Source organism: Kogia breviceps, chromosome 3 (genome assembly GCF_026419965.1).
Source record: "Kogia breviceps isolate mKogBre1 chromosome 3, mKogBre1 haplotype 1, whole genome shotgun sequence".
Taxonomy (NCBI): domain Eukaryota; kingdom Metazoa; phylum Chordata; class Mammalia; order Artiodactyla; family Physeteridae; genus Kogia; species Kogia breviceps.
The window spans coordinates 124,058,446-124,078,664 of record NC_081312.1 but is presented as its reverse complement, the minus strand read 5'-3'; the positions used below and the strand labels follow the sequence as shown (position 1 = coordinate 124,078,664).

The following is a 20,219-nucleotide window of genomic DNA, read 5'->3' as shown; positions in this document are numbered from 1 at the left end:
GGAGAAAGCCTGCTTTTAATGAACCGCCTGCCACACGCCAATTCCAGAGTCAAGAAGAACTGACTCAGACCCTCTTCGAAGGGCACCCCGTAGGATAAATGAAGAGGCTGATGTACATGTATGAGCGCTGTCAGATCCAGTGCCTACAGTCATGGTGTTGACAGCTGTCATCTACAGGGGGCTGCTCTGTGCCACACACTGCGCTGGGTGGTTTCCATTGGTCGATGGGGATGGGAGCGCTATGTTAAAGGCAGCCTGGGTCTGCTGCCCACAGCTGCACAAGAATTCTGTTGAAGAGGAGAAGGGCTTTCTTCTTAGGAAAACAATTTGATGGGGTTGCTGATCATGAAATATGGGCTTGTCTGGGTAAGAGTAGGTAGTGAATAAGAAAGGGTGAAATTACTCTACTGAAGAAAGCAACAGGCTGGAGCAGAGACAGATGGAGGGTGTGGCTTGCACGGAAGGAGGGATGGAGAAGAGGTCAGAAGAAGCATCCGGGGACTCAGGGGGGAGAGCCCTACTACTTAATAGTAGAAGATACTACTATTAAGTATCAACTGTGTTCGTTTTCCCTTATGCCACAGTCTCATCCCTTCACTGTTGCCTCCAAAGAAATGGTTTTCAGGGGGAGGCTATTTTGTCCTCCATGCATTTGGCAATGTCGTCTGGAGACATTTGGGGTTGCCGTGATTGGGCAGGGAAGCGCTGCTGGCATCTAGTGAGTCACGACCCAAAGATGCAACTAAACATCCTCCATGGCACAGGTCTGCCTCACAACAAAGAGCTCTTCAGTCCCAAAAGTCACTAGTGCTAAGGATGAGGAGCTCTGCTCCACCAAACTCTTGGTCGGCTCTGCTGCACACCCAGCCTTGAATTAGCCAAGCTGTGGGAATGAAGGAAAAGGGGGAGGTTTCAGGCTGAGGTGGAGCTGGGTAGTGACAGGACAGTGGCCACTGGTGTGGGCTGCCCAGCAGGATGACTGGGAATTCACCCAGAGGGAGGACCCAGCAGGAGCAGAAACAAGAATATGGTGCAGGAAGTGACTGCAAAATCTAAGTGTCCACCCCCCAGTCCCAGGATCCTTAAAGTTCTGGAGGTAGCCCCAACTTCCCTCTCCCTGTGGGGCGGGGGAACTTTGTCTCTTTTTTCTATGTTAATGGGAAGGGTGACTCCTGCCTGCTACAAGACTTGAGGACACTCGGTTAAACACACATTGTCTCTTTACCTTCACAAAAATCCTGTGGGTAGATCTATTGGCCCCATTTTATACTGGAGAAAAACTCAGACTTAGTGTAGTTAAGTAGGTTTGTGATCACTTGACTTGTCTGAGTCAGAGCTGGGATTTGATCCAGGTCAAGTGGACTGTGGACTTGAGCTGTCCACTATTCCACATGGACCCCAAGGCGCTGGGGGAGGCATACCTGGGGCCACACATGGGGCCTGAGCCGTGTTCCGGATGTCAGAGCACACTGGTTGGCTGTGAGTTTCCAAACTGCTCTCATGTACGGCAATGATTTGTCAAGATTTTTAGGAATATTTCCTAAGTGGGATTATTTAAGTTTCAGGTGTTATGAAACCACCTGATTGATTTTACTCTGATATTTATGTGAGGCTATTATTTCCAAGTCTAGTTCCTTTCTTTCCTTCTATCTCTAAATTAAATTCTCACCTTCATGTAGTTGCAGGGCAGGACATTTATTCCCAGGAAATGAAGGCTCTTGCCAGGGAATGGCTAGGAAGGCCATTTCTCAATGGCGGAAGATGCTGCATGTGTGGACTAGGGTCAGGGTTGAGGTTATCAGCCAAGGTGGGGTGCAGCCCTAGCTCTCTACCTTGCAGATTGGGCTGAGAGTTCTTTTGAGAATCTGCAAAGCCAGCCATTTAGAATTCCCAGACTTGGTTATCGTCCCAGAGTCTAATCTGATATCAGAGTTAATCAGAAAAAAATGCTCCACTAACTAAAATCAACTCTGCTCTCTCTCTCCTAGGACAGACACAGCTATCAATCACTCAAGGACTGGTGATGGTTTCCATATTGGGTTCAGTGACATTTCAAGCACTACTCTGGTGGTATACTTCTACAAAATGCTTGTAGGTCAGTAGCAGTCACCCCTGATCTGCTATCATAATAATTTATTTAATTCACTGACTAAAAAGATAAACAATGCCAATGCACTCAGTAGTGTTTTTAAGTGAACTTGTGTTTTACTGATCACAACATCAACTCCAACCATTTGGAAAACTGTAGCATATGTATATATACATTTGGATTTTCAGCTCTCTGGCAGTAAGTCTTTGCCATGGCCTTCTCCCCGCACTGTTCACCCTCGGGCTTCACAGCTTGCAGATTGGGAAGACCATGTGAGTTTTCAACTTGGAAACTTTGCATCTCTGCCCTTCCGCAGGCAGAACCTGGGTTGCAGGACCTAAAAGTCGAATGGCTGATTTGCATTGTTTATGCTTTGTAACACCAGTGATATATGATTGTCTTCAAGTCTGGGTTAAAAAAAATAGCAAGGAAAGGAAAGAGAGCATCTATGGTCAAGTTTTGTATGTATTAATTCAGATGGGTTCCTCCTCAACCCTTCCCTTCTTCATTTCCCATCTCCCTATACCACAGCGTAGGGTTTCTCGCCCTGAGCACTCTTGTCGTTTTAGCTCATATAATTCTTTACCGTGGGGGCCTGGCCTGTGTGGTGCAGGCTGTTTAGCAGCATCCCTGCTCTTTCCCACTAGATGCCAGGAGCACCTTCCCAGTAGTGATAACCAAAAATGCTTCCAGACATTGGCAAATGTCCCCTAGGAAGCAGAATCTCCCCACAGTTAAGAACCACTACCATACTGGATGGGCCTTCTGTAATCACTTGCCTTATATATAAGTCATGAAATGCAAGCCCTTTAAATAAGAGTTTGAAATTTCCAGAGTTTGCCCTTTTAAAGGCAAAGCTTTATGGTATGTTAGAGCATTGGGCTTGGAGTAAACCCTGGGCTTGAACCTGGATTCTGCCACACCTTAGTTAGGTAAGTTCAATTCTCTGAATTTTAATTACCTGATAGTAAGATGTGGATGATATTCGTCTTGCAGAGCTGAATTCGTAACTGGATTTATTCCACTGGATATGGTGCATGCCACCATCTTTGTCTCCAATAATGTACTAGATGCAGCTTGTTTAAATAGTGTATGTTTCTAGGAATTTGCTAAAATAATTGAGAGGAACTGATTTCTAAAGACTATTATTTCGAAGTGAATTTGAAAACTCCTCCCTCTCATAGATGGGAGGAAACTCAGAGAAAATTTAGTTGATTAAGCCAGTTTAGGTTAGACTACATGCCTGGGGAAATTCTTTGCATGAATGGCTGACTGACTTGGGGATAATATCCAGCCCTGCAAACAGCCATGACCTTGACCTGCATCTCACTATATATTCAAACCATGGAACTGTGATCAGTATGAGAGGGGAATGTTTTGTGGAGTGATTCACTTCACTCGTAAGAGCCTCCTGGAATATGCCCATTAGAGATAGATAGCTCCTGTTTCAGCTCTTACACCAGGCCTTCAAGGTACAAGATGCATCTTGTATTTTCTGGGGTTTGGAGGTCTCAGTTCTGCCCTGTAACCTGAGGAGGCCATGTCTCTTGGGTTGGCTTCCGGGGCACAAACCTGGCCTATTTTTGGCCTGAGGTGGCCCTCAATACTACAACTGTGAATTACTTGGTGCTTCTTTCAACAGTGAGACTTCCTGAGTCTCTAGTCTGCAGTTGATGGACAGAGATATGGTGTGGCTGCAAAATAGTCATAGAATACATGAAGAGGATGAAATGGAAGGAACAAGGATTTTGCAGACCAGCAGAAGTAACTCTGATATTGACCCCACTGCTTACCAGCTGGGGACCAGGAGGCACTAACCTACTCTGAGCTTTGGTTCCCTATGTGTGAAGCTGACATTTAGGGTGTGTTTTGATGCTGGGAGTTACTGTAGGCATAGCATGTGACTCAGCATGTGCCTACATATAGTAGGCACTCACAGTAAGTAGAATTTCCTAATACTGTTATTGCCATATCCAGGGATTGTGTTCAAAACAAGAAAACGGCATGAAGCTTGCTCAAAAACTCTTTTCATGATATGTTTATGTCTTAATATGAAAGACTTTTAGCAAACACATCTAGAGGAATATGTAGCTGTGCATTGACTGGGCTGCCTTTAACCAAATAAGCAAATTGCCCAACATGGAGCCGAACAGGAAAATCTGGGACATGGTAGACTCCAAAGCGACACCAACGCAAGATTGAGTTAAGCCTTTGAAGTCAACTTTGTGGTGACCTAAATCATGTTAGCTCTCAACTTCTGTCTCAGTGCAGCATTTCCCTTCTTCCTTACATTTCTACCTGCAGCCCTCGTGTCAGCATCTTCAGATCCCCTACTGCAGAGAATCCTTCTACAAAGACTTTTATCTCCCAGAAGTGGATTGTTCAGTCTGGAAGCATTAATAGAAGGATTGCAGGTAAACTCCGGCTTTACATTTACATCTGATATTTTTTTAATGACTGCAGGTTATTACTTCTGAAAATTATAATTGGCTGGTTCTGTCAAAGCACACAATACTGCAGGCTCTAGCTTCTCCCTTATTGTTGACCAAAAGGCATTTGTCAAATTCCAAATATGTTTGTTTCTCAGCTTTTCCACTACTATCCCTCTTATGAATTTGAAGGCATAAATGAATGCTTAAGAGGAAACCATTGTATTCTAACTCATTTTACAAAGGAAAACGGCTCTGGAAAGGAAGAGACCTTTTTGTCTGACTTTATAGCAGACTTTGGAAGGCAGCTGAGCCCTACTTCTTTTGTAGGGAGAGCCCTGGTGGGGCTGGTACAGCCAGGGCTCCTACAGGGTTCAAGCTTAAGAAGTTTTTGGAGTTGGGAGTCTCCTTCTTCTCCTCTTCCTCCTCCCCTTCTCCTTTCCCCTCCCCTCCCCCAATCTCCTCCTCCTCCTCTTTCTTTTTCTGTTTGTAGCATTTGCTTATGAAAGATTTCAAACATACAGCAAAGCTTAAAGAATTTTGCAGTGAATACCCATATATCTACCATCCAGCTTCTACCATTAACATTTTTACCACATTTACTTTATCAGATATCAACTTATACTTATTTTATCAGATATCTCTCAACGTATCCATTCTTCCATTAATTTATCTAAGTTTTGATGCATTTCAAAGTAAATTGCAGTATCAGTGTACACACCCCTAAGTATTTCAGCATTCATGTCATCAGCTATAGCTCAATATTTGTTTATTGGATTTTTTTCTTTGAAATAAAACTAACATACAAAGAAATGTGCAACTGTTGAGTGTACATGAGTTTTGACAAATGGTTACCCTTGTGTAGCTCAAATTCCTATAAAGATTCTGAACATAAACATCATCTCAGAAAGTTCTCTTGTCAAGTCAGTCTTTGCTCCTACCCACCAGAGGCAACAACTCTTTCTAGTCATTTTCTACTGTGGATTGATTTTGTCTCTTCTTGGACTTCATATATGTGGAATCTCACAGTACGCTCTCTTTTGTATAAGACTCTGTCATTCAGAATAACATCTTTGAGATTCATCCATGCTGTTGGGGCGTACATAATCCATTCCTTTTTTTTTTGATGAGTATAACTCCATTGCATGACTATAACCTATGTATTATTCACTTTCTTATTGATGAACACTTGGACTGCTTCCAGTTTGGAATTATTATGAATAAAGCTACTATGAATATTATTGTACAAGTCTTATTGTGTACAAATATTTCCATATCTCTTGTGTAAATAATGGAATTACTGGGTGGTAGAGTACATATATGTTTAGAGGAAACCAATAGACCTTTTTCCAAAGTGGTTGTACCGTTTTATATTCCTGCTAACATTGTATGAGAATTCTAGTTGTTCCACAATCTTGACAAAATATGGTGTTACCAGTCATTTAAAATGTAACCATTTGGACAAGTACGTGGAGGTAATCTAATTGTGGTTTTAATTTGCATTTTTCTGATGCCGAAGGATGCTAAATGCTTTTTCATCTGCTTTTTGGTCATACAGAGGTCTTATTTTGTAAAGTATCTATTCAAATCTTTTGTCAGTTAGTAAATGAGTTGTTTGCCTTTTTGTTATTGGTTGTAGGGGTTCTTTATATTCAGGATACCAGCAGTCCTTTGTCAGATACACGATTTAGAAATGTTTTCTCTCAATCTGTAGCTTGCTTAAGCATTTCCTTAATGATATCTTATGATAAGCAGAAGTTTTTAGCTTTGATGAAATATAATTTATTATTTTTTCTTTTGTGCCAATCTTTCTCTGTAAACTAAGAAACTTTTGCCTACTCCAAAATCTCTTCTTCTATGTCTTCCTCTAAAACCTTTACATTTTATCTTTTACACTTGTGAGTGTGATCAGTTTTGAACTGATTTTTACGTTTGGTGTGAGGCAGTGGTTGAAGTCCATTTTTTTCCAGATGGATATCTAGTTATTCTGGAATCATTTGTTAAAAAGACCTATCTATCTCTATTGAATCGCTTTGTCACCTTTGTTAAAAACTAAATACTTGTAAAATGTGGGTCTATTTCTGGGCTCTCTCTTCTAGGCTGTCCATTGGTGAGGCATGAGTGGAAGTCAATGTGTTTTTTTGATTTTTTGTTTGTTTGTTTTTGCGTATACACCTCCAAATATTCCAGTACCATTTGTTGAAAAGGCTACCCTTTTTCCATCAAATTGCCTTTGTACATTTGTCAAGTCATTTGACCATTTATGTGTGGGTCTGTTTCTTGATGTTCTGTTCTAATCATTGATGTAATGTGCATCCTTTCACCAATTCCACACTATCCTTGTTACTGAAGCTTTACAGTACATCTTGATATCAGGTAGTATGCATTTTTTTTTTCAAAATTGCTTTGGATAGTCTAGGTCTTTTACAATTCTATTTAAATTGGAGTCAGCATGCCAATTTCTGAGAAAAAGAAGCCTGCTGGAATTTTGACTGGGAATTAATATTTATAGATCAATTTAGGGGGAACTGACATCTTAATAATGTTGAGTCTTCTAATATTTGAACATGGTATACCTCTTCATTTATGTGTCCTCTTTCACTTTTCTTAGATTTTTTTTCTAGTTTTTTTTTTTTTTTTTTTTTTTTTTTTTTTTTTTTTGCGGTATGCGGGGCTCTCACTATCGTGGCCTCTCCCGTTGCGGAGCACAGGCTCCGGACGCGCAGGCCCAGCGGCCATGGCTCACGGGCCCAGCCGCCCCGCGGCATGCGGGATCCTCCCGGACCAGGGCACGAACCCGTGTCTCCTGCATCGGCAGGCGGACTCTCAACCACTGCGCCACCAGGGAAGCCCTCTAGTTTTTAATGTACAAGTCTTGCACATCTTTTAAAAAATTTTATTGCTAAGTATTTTGCTTGTCTTAATTCTTTTGCAATTGGAATTTTGTTATATTGATGTTTGGAGCTAGAAGACAAAAATACACCAGACTTTGCATGTTACATTTTATTTTGTTATCTGTATACATTTATTTATTAGTTTTACTAATTGGTTTTATATGTAAGAGATTTTGTATGTCACCTTGAGATTTTGTGTATACCCAGTAATGTCATCTACAGTAGAGGCACTTTTACTTATTACTTTTTCTTTTATGCTTTTATTTATTTTTCTTGCTTTAGTACAATGGCAAAGATATCATGTTGAATAAAAGTAAGGTGAATGGTCCCCTTTTGCTTGTTCCTGGTTTTACAGTAGAAGAATTCACTATTTTATCATTAAATATGATGTCAGCTGTTGGTTGTTTTGTAGATGCCCTTTATCAGACTGGAGAAGTTCACATCATGTCCTAGATTGCTGAGAGTTTTTACTGTTGAATTTTCTTTCTTTCTTTCTTTCTTTTTTTTTTTTGGCTGCATTGGGTCTTTGTTTCTGCATGCGGGCTTTCTCTAGGTGCAGCGAGTGGGGACTACTCTTCATTGCGGTGCACAGGCTTCTCCTTGCGGTGGCTTCTCTTGTTGTGGAGCATGGGTTCAAGGTGCTTCGGCTTCAGTAGTTGTAGCATGCGGGCTCAGTAGTTGTGGCCCCTGGGCTTTAGAGTACAGGCTCAGTAGTTGTGGTGCATGGGCTTAGTTGCTCCGCAGCATGTGGGATCTTCCCAGACCAGGGATCAAACCCGTGTCCCCTGCATTGACAGGCAGATTTTTAACCACTGCGCCACCAGGGAAGTCCCTGTTGAATTTCCTGTACACATTTACTTTGAGGTTGTACCTCTCTCACACTCTCTTTTCTGGGACTCCCTCTTTGTCAATCTTTTGGATGAGAAAGGGTCTCATACCATTGTTTTTACATTCATTTAACTGATTATTTGGGACATTCAGCATCTTTCTCTTGTATTTACTTGCCACTTATTTTATTTCCTCTTCTGTGTAATCCTGTTAACATCCTATGTCCAGTATTATATTGAGTTATTTTTTATTGATTTATAAAAACCAGTACTATATTATGGATATCAAATTGTTCTTCCATGAAAAAAATATATTTTTCAAGCCACTTTTTGTCTTTTAACTTTAAACTTTATACTACTTTAACCTGGATGTAGTCAAATTTACCAACTTTTTTTTTTTTTTTTTTGCGGTACGCAGGCCTCTCATTGTTGTGGCCTCTCCCGTTGCGGAGCACAGGCTCCGGATGCGCAGGCTCAGCGGCCATGGCTCACGGGCCTAGCCGCTCTGAGGCATGTGAGATATTCCCGGACCGGGGCACGAACCTGTATCCCCTTCATCGGCAGGCAGACTCTCAACCACTGCGCCACCAGAGAAGCCCTACCAACCTTTTCTTTTATGGCTTGCCCAATTTGTATCTTGTTTAAAAAGGATTTTTGCTTTGCCAAGCCTAGAAATAAACCATAACAAGAGTATTCTGTAGAAAACCTATGAGATGCAGGTAAATAAAAGTCAGAGGAGAATCTGTAGCTTTAAGTGCATTTGTTTGTCAATGATAAACAGCAAATGTTAATAAACTTTCTCACTCAAGAAGCTAAGAAAAGAACATCAGAGTACCAAGGAACCCCCCTTCCTCATGGAGTAATAACTTAATTGAAAAGACAAGCCGGGCTTCCCTGGTGGCGCGGTGGTTGAGAGTCCGCCTGCCGACGCAGGGGATATGGGTTCGTGTCCCGGTCTGGAAAGATCCCACATGCCGCGGAGCGGCTGGGCCCGTGAGCCATGGCTGCTGGGCCTGCGCTTCCGGAGCCTGTGCTCTGCAGCGGGAGAGGCCACAGCGGTGAGGGGCCCGCGTACGGAAAAAAAAAAAAAAAAAAAAGCCACAGAAAAAATAAATGTGGTCAATAAAACCAAAAGTTCTTTCTTAAAAAGACTGTAAAAGAGACAAATCTTCAGCAAATTTACTTAATGAAAGATGGGATAAGACATAAATAAATAACTGAATTTAAAAGGGGACAAAGCTACTGATGAATTGAAAATTGCAAAACAAAAAAACCCTCTTAGAAAACCAGGAGTAGAGAGCAATTGCCTTTCTGGGATAAAGGCGTCTGCTGGAAACATCAGCATTGTACTTGGAGCCCTATTCAATGAAGGAAGACAAGAAAAATTTAAAAAGTTATAAATACCAGAAGAGCAGAGACAAAAACCTCCTTTTTATTACAGACAATATAATCTTCTAGCTAGACTACTGACAAATATTAGAACAAATATGAGCATTTAGTATCGTGAGTCAAGCTCAACAAACAAAAATCGTTTCAAAAACAAGCAAGTACCAAACATACATTGTGAGAAATGCAAAACTTTACTGAAGGACATAAAAGAGGCCTGAGGGATGGACAGATATAGCTCATTCTTGGTGTGAATATTTAGTATTGGAGGAATGAGAACAGTATCCAAATTTATGTATAAATTCAATGCAATCCCAATAAAAACCTAATAGTGTTTTTCATAGAACTTGACAAGCTGACTCCCAAATTCATAGAAAAAGGGAAAATGTACAGCCAAGGCAGCTTTAAAAATGGACAATGAGGGGAATCTACTAGCAGAGGTGAACTTATCATGAAGAGAATAATGCTTCAACTTCAGGACCCCTCTCCTGGGAGGAGCCTCGCTGCATTCTGACGTGGTCATGTTTTTGTGAAAATTGCCAAATTAATATTTCTTAACTTCATATCTCTTTCTGCTCTACCTCCTCTCTGTCACGTTTCAACTTGTGTCCAGAGGTATTGGAGAAGTAACAGGACCAGTTCAAGGTGAGGTCATGGGCACAGTGGCCATTGTTGAAGGCTTTTGCTATACCAGATTGGCTTTGCAATAGCCAAACCATACACAGAAGTGACTGTGAACCCCATGTGTCTACCCCAAACTCAACCTACCCTAAGCCAGAACCCCAGAACACACTACTATGTTTTTGCAATGTGGTTACAATGATATTTTCAGGACTCTAAAATTCATTTCGAAGAGAGAGATTGGAAAGCAAATGAGATGCAAAATTAATTCATAAAGTTGACAAAGCTTGAATACACTCTTGTAACTACAATTTGGGAAGAAGTTTTGGAACATTTCAATAAAATAGTGAGAAATTATACACTTCTGATTTGGATGGATATAAAAGGTAACTTCTTTTGTCATCATTAAATTTATTTGTTAAAGTATAGATAAAGAAGTCAGAGAAAATAATGAAGCAGGAAACCCAAACAATAAAAATGGGTTATAAAATTAAGAGAAATTGTGCAGACTCCGAGGAGAAAAGTATAACAAAAAATTGCCAAACTATGTCAAAAGGCATAATTATCAAGAGAAAGAGATATGTTTTAAACAGAAGTTACGAATAAGCTCATAGATTGATGATCTAAGTCATGAAGATGATGAATCATAGGGACACACTGGAAACATTTATTGCTGGTTTGACACAATATGTTGATATCAACAAAAATAAATTTATATTTTGCCACTATGACAAGGATATTGACATGAAACTGGCTAATGAGTATTGTCAGTTCAGAGAGTCCTTCAGATTAATCACATCACAGAAAACTTGAAATGCCCTGAAACCTTAGAGCTCAGGTGTAAAAAAAATTAGCAACTGCTGTATCACAAAGCTAACACACTGTTGTAAAGCAATTATACTCCAATAAAAATGTTTAAAAAAAAAATAAATAAAGACAACTGGGGGACAATAAATAAGACTATTGGGAATAGATAATTGGTCAAAGTGATAGATAGGATTTAATGGAAGTTTTGTTGAAAATAATTACTTCTTATATGAAGATATATTAAAATTTAATTCCTAAATATTGCTTTTTATTGGTCACATTTTACAAGATTTGATGGTTTAATAAATAGGTTATTTCTTATTATTTCACAATATTAAAAACATATTAAAAAAAGAAATTAGCTAGAGGTTTTTCCAAATTTGACAAAAATCTTAAAACTTTAACTGTCATTGCCAATAACTATGCATTATACTGAGTTTTTTTAAAGCTATCAATAATAAAAAAACTAAACTTCAATTGACTCAAAGGAAAGTTTGAATAACTTTTTAATTCTCCCTCTAGAAAATATTACAAAATGGTTGTCATGTGAGGAGGGTGATAAAGAGTAGATAGCCTGAAAAATGGAGGAAAAAATTATCACAGAGATGTGTCAATTACTATTATTTTCCTGGATTTTGTGATGTTTGTAGTATTTGAGAACTTTTAAAAATTTGTAATTTGTTGTGATCTTTTTCTCACCCAATAATTATTTTCTTTTATACCTAATTTTCTAACTGTAATTTGGTATTCTTTTGTTTTAAAGAGGATCTTCCAAATTATATAAGCTTTAGGCCCTACAATAATTGAATCCTCTCCTGCTTAGTAGGTATCAAAATATATAAAACTAGAGTAATTTAAAATATGCTATATTGGTTTGGGAATAGATTGGGGTAAGTAAACATTTTCTGTAAACACAGTAAATATTTTCAGCTTTGTGGGTCTTACGGTTGCAACTACTCAGCTCTGCTGTGTGAAAGCTGCTGTACACAAAACATAAGAAATGGAGGTGACTGCGTTCCAATAAAACTTACTTTGTGGATACTAAAATTTTAATTTCATACAGTTTTCACGTGGCAAGACATAGTCTTCTTTCAATTATGTTTTTAAACAATTAAAAAATGTAAAACCATTCTTAGCTCATAGGCTGTAAAAATCAGGATGTGGGCCAGATTTAACCCATGGGCTGTAATTTACCGACCAGTAGAACAGATGAATATATCAGCAACAAAAAATAGTAAATTCTCTGAAAGACTATATGGATATTTTTTGTATGATAGATTCAGCATTTTTAAATCAGTGAGAGAGCTGGCTATCCATTTTGAAACAACAATCCACCATGAAGATAAATTTCAGATTGGTTAAAATTTAACAACAAACACAATTTTTAAAGTATCAGAATGAGATGTAGGCGGACAAGTTTATCTCTCCACTATGTAATTTCCTCCTTTGTCTTCCCTTAGCCAATCCCCAACAGCACTAGGCAGAAACTTGCTTGGACGGAGCAAAAAGGGATGTTTGTAAATGCAGTTAACAGCAACGGCAACAGAGTATCAGAATGTAAAGACCAGATCAAGAGTTGACAAACCAGGTAAAAGATTTTAGAGTTTCTCTTGCAGACAAAAGATTTTGAGCTGGAGAGTAACGCAATTAGATCTGAGCTTTTGAAACGACACTTGTCTGGCGATGTGGAGGATGGATTAGAGGAAGCAGGGCGTGGAAGCAGGCAGCCCACATTAGTCTGCTGCATGGCTCGGGAGGGCAGGCTGGAGTCGGGGAGGAGAGTTGTATGGGGTCTCCAAGTCTCGCGGGACGTGAGACGTCATTTCCTCCTCTCACCAGTTCCCGTCCAGGCACCCTTGCTCCCTCATCCGGGGCTGCGGAGCCAGCGAGAAGAAAACAACCCGCATCTGCTGCTGGGTCGGGAAGACGCGATTGGCAGCCCCTGCCAGATTGGGATGCACCAGGGTCTTTGTTACAGGCTGTTTTGTTTCAGGTGAACTTGATTTAACCCTCCGTTTATTTAGAATCTATGAAATCATAAACTCTGTCTATTGTATTTGCACTCAGCCGATGCCTGGGGGAGAGTTTCTCTCGAATGTTTATATCAGGAGGCTCCAGGGCTCCACTTCACTTCCTGCACATCCATACGCAAGTCTGCACATGCATACACACCCCTACCTGCCCACTCACCTCCACACGCAGTCCATATCCGGCCCCCCACCCCCCCAACACACACACATACACAGCATGTAACTCCATAGACACTTCTTTATCAGCCACTCATACACTGAAGACTCACACACACATTCTCACTCCCACTCTGCAACCTACACTCATCCATCAATCACACAAACACACATCTAGATTCTCCCCAACCTACTCATGCCCCAACACACACACATTCACATATACCCAGAAACACACACAGCAGCCCTGACAATCAGCAAATCCCAGGGACCCACCGTTTCTTCCTGCTGCAATTCTGATTTCTACAGCTCCCTTAGAGCTCTTTAAAGGTTCCTTAATTTGGAAAATACTTATCCGGGTGGATGCCTGGCTTTCATCTGTAGCAGATCCACGTATCCCACGGTAAAGGAATCATAGTGGTTGACAGCTGCATTGAGGCACCTCCTTAAGCAAGGGTGAAATCGTAATGTGAAGGCAATTTGTGGGTTAAGTTCATGGGCAGTTAGACCTGGGATTCCAATTTCTTTACTATCAGGGACGTTTTTTATTATTTTCCCCATGTAGACCCTATGCCTTGAAATATTTTGTCTAATGAGCAGCCTGCATGTATAACTAATAGCTTCTCCTTTCTTATTTAACAAAGGCCCACATGCCTTCCAATTCCAATTTCAGGTCAACACCTGATAGCTATAGCTACACGTTGAATTGATAGGATATGGGCAAAAAGCTAAGCAATTTGACATTTTAGTTAGCCTATGCAGCCTTATCGCAGATAATACACAATTGCTGTCAGGCTTTTGGAAATATTGAAAATAGCTCAAAGACCTCCACTACCCCTTTCATGGATCCCTTCAGGTCTAGAAACCCCAGGTTGGGAACTGTTTGAACTAATCCTTTGACCATTTTGCCAAGGTGAGTAACAATGTAAAATAGGGGATAATGAAAGGATGTGATTCATTTTAGAACCTATGTGGCTTCTAGGGGGTAGTTAGGCTGGCTGAAAAATCTGTACAAACAAAATCTGGATTTTGCTTGTAAAGTCTAAAGCCTTGCAGTATGAATGGACATTTATTCACCACATTCTATGATTATACTAGGTTTGTGAATCATGCCCATTCTAATTAGAGGGGAGAATAGGTTGCCTGACCTCATATGAGCAAAGGAAGGTGGTCAGAGGCCTGGCTCGCCCTCAGTGAAGAGCAGTCCTATGATTAATTGTTAAGAGATTGGGGGCCCAGCCCAGGACTTGAGCTTTAGCCAAGGCATGTAGAGAGGAGGGGCTGTAGGTTTCCCAAGTCTGTGTGAAATCTAAGTTGTGGCTGAGTTTCCATTAGGAATCCTAGCATGAATGGACTAGAAGCAATATAGAAACTCATTCAGTGAATTCCCTTTGTGTGAAACTCAGAGACTGGAATAAGTTGGCCAAAGACACATAGCTAAGAATCATGCCAGAGACTGCTAGAACCCAAATCTGTGGGTTCCTTGATTCTTGGGAAATTCCCACTAGGTGGAGATGGAGGGAGAAATTTAGTATCTATTGCTACACTTTGTATGGATTATTGAACAAAAGTTTCCTTGGGCAGGTCCTCTTCCCCTGTCTTGAATTACAGATGTCACAGGCACTGCAGGTACGGTACTTGATTCATGCTTCTTTCAAGTACAGAAAGCTGAAGGTGAAACAAGTTCAAAGAGCCTGGACCTTCCTTGGAGACAAAACACCCCAGCCTGGCTGGTCACTGGAGTTACTCTGGGCCAGAACTGGATGTCACTAGCTCTTCAAGAGGATCCTCGCTATTAAAGCAGGCACCCAGCAGAAAACAAAACAAGAAAGGATGGCTCGTTAAGAATCCAGGGGTTATAACCTGTGCTCTTCAACTCTCCAAATGAAGTAAAGGCTACCTAAGAGGAAGGGAAAGCGTTTTGCATCCTCTTGCAGACTCTGTCACTCATGGTCTCCCCAGCATGGGCAAAGATTAAAAATGCAAATTTTTCTTAAGGAAGAAGAGAAAGTAGTTATGTATCATGGGTTTATCCAGTTAAAGGGACTCTAGAGTACAACTGGCCATGACTCCCATTTTACAGGTAGGAAAAATGAGACTCTGAGGTAACTGAAAAGCCATTTGTATGCCCCCAAGGGCGACGGGGTCTCCAGGTGGTAGAACCTCCTCTCTCTGCAATGATCATAATTTGAAAGTCCGTCTCTATCAAATCTGGGAGACAGCCAATGTGTCAGAGTGTTAGACTGACATCATGAGGTGAGTCTTCTGCTTCCGTTCCCTCATCTCATATGGATCAGAAGGATTTTACTCTCAGAATCCTGGCATTTATGAAGGTCTCAAGACCATGCTTTTGTGAAAGATAAAGGTCTGGAAGGATACACACGACATGGTTAACATTGGTGGCAAGTGGGGAAGGAAAGGGAAGACTACTTTTATTCATGCATCTCTGAATGATTTTGTTACAATAAACATGTTCATTTGGAAGAGAAAATTTTAAATTAATTTTTTTTCCACAGGAGATTCCCGTTCTGTTCCAGACCACTTATTAAGCAGGGTGCATGGGCCAGTTATTTAATCGATCTGAACCTCAATTTTCTCCTTTATAGGAATGGAAACCATAATGTCCATGCTCAACGGATGTTCTGAAGATCAAATAGGAAACCTAGACATTATAGACAATGTCAAATATTACTATGCTAGAATTGTAAGGAACATGATTGCATGGCTTCAGCTTTTTTCTCATCCCTTTAATCATCTTTGCCACTTTTTTTTTCTAGCCAGAGAGCTGTTTTCATTGATGCCACAAAGATTTATATGCTTTATCTGAAAGGCTCTATGGAAGATTAGAATAGTGAGAGGTCACTCTTGTACCCTTACACTGCATTCATTCTGATTGGAGACACCCAGAGAAAAGGAAACAATTTAACATAAAATAGAAACTGCTATAAGGGAGCCATCAAACAGACTATTCTAATTGGAAGGGCTTCCAGTTGATTTGCAGTTTTTGATCAAATTTCCTTGGTATAGTGGTCATTCCTGTTGGGGAGAAGATAAAAAAAAAAAAAAAGAGGCGTGGAGACATAACTACACTGAATGCAGAGGGGGAGAATTAACCCAAATAACTTTTGAACACCATGTTTTGACTCTGTACCCTCAGGCTAAAGACAGAAAGAATTACAAATAAATACTAAATTATAGGGCTTCCCTGGTGGCGCAGTGGTTAAGAATCCACCTGCCAGTGCAGAGGACACAGGTTTGTGCCCTGGTCCGGGAAGATCCCAGATGCCGCGGAGCAACTAAACCCGTGCGCCACAACTACTGAGCCTGCGCTCTAGAGCCTGTGCTCCGCAACAAGAGAAGCCACCGCAATGAGAAGCCCACGCACCACAACGAAGGGTGGCCCCCGCTCGCTGCAACTAGAGAAAGCCTGCGCACAGCAACGAAGACCCAACACAGCCAAAAATAAATAAAATAAGTAAATTTTAAAGAATACTAAATTATAGTTAGTATGTCTGTTTACACACGGGTTAGCAAATACAAAAACTAAGTGTCCTTAGTTGAGAAAATTTACAAAATATATTGCAGAGAAGGAGAGTGAGAGTTCTAATGTCAGAGAAGGGAGTTACAAATATGGAAAGGAAAGGCTAGAATGAACTCTGTGATGTTGGCTTGGAATTGGAGGTGTCAGCGTAAACTCATGGTTTTTAACATATATAGAAACACATAGAAATAAATAGATGATAGGCACATAATTTGATATAGTGTGTGTGTGTGTGTGTGTGTGTGTGTGTGTGTGTGTGTGTGTATGTAAAATGACAGGGCCCTGCAGCAATAAGCCTACCAGATAACCAGATTTTAGCTTCTAGATATTATTCTCCATTAAAAGAAAGCAGGGCCTCTGAGGAAATGGCTCATCTCAGGCATGACTGGGATAGGGAAAGTACAAGTTGAACCCAGAACACATTATGCCGAAAAGCATGGAAGTGCTCAAAGAATGATAGGGACAGCTCCAAAGGACACAGGATCAGAAGCCAGATTGGAGGGTCTCCCACTGACCACATCTCAGACAGCTGAGAGTCAAAATCAATAATGTAACAGATTATAACCCACTGAATAAAATAAGAATCCATGAGTTCATCCTGATTGTGGTAGGCAGAAATTTAATGGTCCTCAAAGATGTCCACGCCCTAACTCACAAAATCTGTGAATACGAGGCCTTAACATGTTACATGGCAAAAGAGACTTTGCAGATGTGGTTAAGAAATTTGGGCTAGGGAGATGATCCTGGATGATCCAGATGGGGCCAATGTAATCATTGGGGTTCTTACAAATCCAAGAGGGAGGCAAAAGAGTCAGAGAAAACGTGATGATGAAAGCAGAGGTTGGAGTGGTGTGATTGCTGGACAGGGATAGTAAGCCAAAGAATGTGGACATCCTCTGGGAGCCGGAAAAGGCAAGGAATGGATTCCCCCCTAGAACTTCCAGGAGGAATGCAGTTCTGCAGACAACGTGATTTTAGCCCTAGAAGACCTATTTTGCATTGGACCCTCCAGAACTTTAAGATAACAAATTTTTTTTTTTAACTCGACATTCCATGCAGTTAGCTGCCAGGGCTCATACTTGGTGCAATGCCCATTTACATCATTCTTGGCCTTTGTGGAATACACTTCCAAAATCTCGAAGTAGGGCTCAAAGGCCTTCAACATCAGAAGGTCCATACTCGGCATCTTCCTCTTCCAGCCGTCCTTTCAGTGCCTCCCCTCTCCTCCAGGACCACGGTGGCACAATACACCTTCTCAGCCGGCAGCCAGCTTCCAAGCTCCTTCCCTCAGACACTCTCTCGCCTGCCCAGTGCCTCTTCACCGTGAGACCGACTCGCGGGCCGCTGGGCTTGGGCCAAATTGTATTGTTTTAAGTCACTATGTTTGTGGTCATTTGTAACAGCAGCCATAGGAAACTAATACACTGACATACATACTTACAAGCATATATACACACGTATAAACATATATATATATATATATATATATATATATATAAATGATGGAGGAGAGAAAGCTTTTCTTCCTAGTAGAATTCCAGTTAATAAATGAAGAGAGAGTGATGAAATTTAGAATTACCATTTGGCAGCCACTATAGTAATAGGTTTTTCAGGCAAGAGTTATCAATGTATACTCAATTCAGTGTGTGAAATTTTTATGAGAAATGGGATACCTCCATAGTCTCAGAGCACCTCTCTACAAGGCACTGATACATTACAAAAGAAAAATAGTACCTTACAATGGAGAAACCTGATGGACACCACCTTAACCAAGTGATCGATGTTAACATCACCAATCCTAGAGGTCACATGCCCATGATGTGATGCTCTGAGAACACAGCATCACTTCTGTGTTTACTCTATCAAAAATACACAGCTTAAACCAAATCATTAGGAAACATTAGACAAACCTAAATGGTGGGGCTGTCTGAACGAGAACTGTCCTGTACTCTTCAAAAATCATGAAAAACAAAGAATGATTGAGGAACTGTTTCAGAATACTTGACACAAGGATGTGATGACTCAATGTGGTACAGGGTCCTAGACTGGATTCTGGACCAGAAAATTTGTTTGCTTTTGCTGCAAAGGATGCTGGTGGAACAACTGGTAAAATTTGAAGAATGTCTGTAAATTAGATGATAATACTCCATTAATGCTAATTTGTTGGTTTGGGGAACTGTACTACGGTTATGTGAAAGAATGTCCTTGCTTTTACAAAATACACGCCAAAGTAGTTAGACATAAAGGGGCCACAAGTCTGCAAACTACTCTAAAGTGCTTCAGAATATATATGTATAGATAGATGTAGAGAGGAGGATGAAGCCAGTGAGGTAAACATTTAAACTTTGAGGAATCTGAGTAGAGTATAAATCAAATATTTGTACTATTTTTGTAACTTTTCTGTAAGTCTGAAATTATTTCCAAATAAAAAGATTTTTTAAAAGGCGTGGAAGTGAGCTGAGTAGCATCTGTTCAGAGCGCGGCACTGAGGCCAGAGACGGGACAGATAGCTTTGACTTAGTGATGTGGGGAGCAGCTAGAAGAGGCCTTTGTGAGGACAGGGACCGCATCTTGTTACTAGTGCACCCTGGTGTCAAGCACATAGTAAGTAAATATCCATTGAATACAGGGAAGACAGAAGGATGGGGGAGGGAAAGGGACCTTTTCTTTTAGGCTGAATATGGGCAGAAAGTGGCCAGCTCTAGCTGCAGGCTTATTTCCTGAGCATCACTTGTATAGACTATGGTCAGATATTGTTTGCTCCTTTCTGCATGGGCTCACTTGGAACTTTGTCAAGTCCATGGCCCTGCTCCTGTGTACTTGTCCCTACTCTAAACCTGTGACACTGGAGAGAGTCCTCCTGAAACTGGGGAGGGCCTGATATTGTCTCTCAGAGAAAATTCTGATCACATGGCAATGACAGATATCAGTACTACTTACTGAATTTATAACCCACCATGTCAAAAGAAAAAGCTTTCAGAGAGGTTTGATGAGAAAACATTGAGAAAAGAGCCTGGAAGTTTCACTTAGTAAGGTCAAAAGATCACTGAAGAGTGAAAGGAGAGAACAGAAAAAAAAAAAAAAAAAAAAAAAAGCCTCGACTTGCTTACTCAGAAAATTGTCTGAAACAGATCTGCTTAAATCCAAGTCAAATATGCATCAATTCAGCTATTGATTGATTAAGGGGTGACTATTCAGCAATTCAAGAATACTTTACTGAGTACCACCGTGCGTGGAAGGTCCATTTATTGAAGACCAGCTATGGGCCAGAGCCTGAGCAGGGAAAAATATATGTAAGCCTCCCAGCTGCAACTTCTTCTTCCTCTTCATTCCTCTAGCCTTCTTCTTCTTCTTCAGTTTATTATGCGCCTGGCTCTTTGCTAAGACCTTTACCCCCTTTTTATTGCTCGATTCTCATCACAGCTCCGTGAGTAGCTAT

At 40.7% G+C, this 20,219-nt stretch overlaps 1 long non-coding RNA gene across 1 annotated transcript in view; it reads left to right on the top strand.

The window, feature by feature from the left end:
* Positions 1–12,931: 12,931 nt before the first annotated feature.
* The window catches only part of LOC136793935 (uncharacterized), a 55,057-nt gene continuing 47,769 nt past the window's right edge, over positions 12,932–20,219 (top strand). Inside the window, exon 1 of the long non-coding RNA XR_010840032.1 lies at positions 12,932–13,046. This is a non-coding gene — a long non-coding RNA (uncharacterized lncRNA). The remainder of the gene's footprint in view (positions 13,047–20,219) is intronic.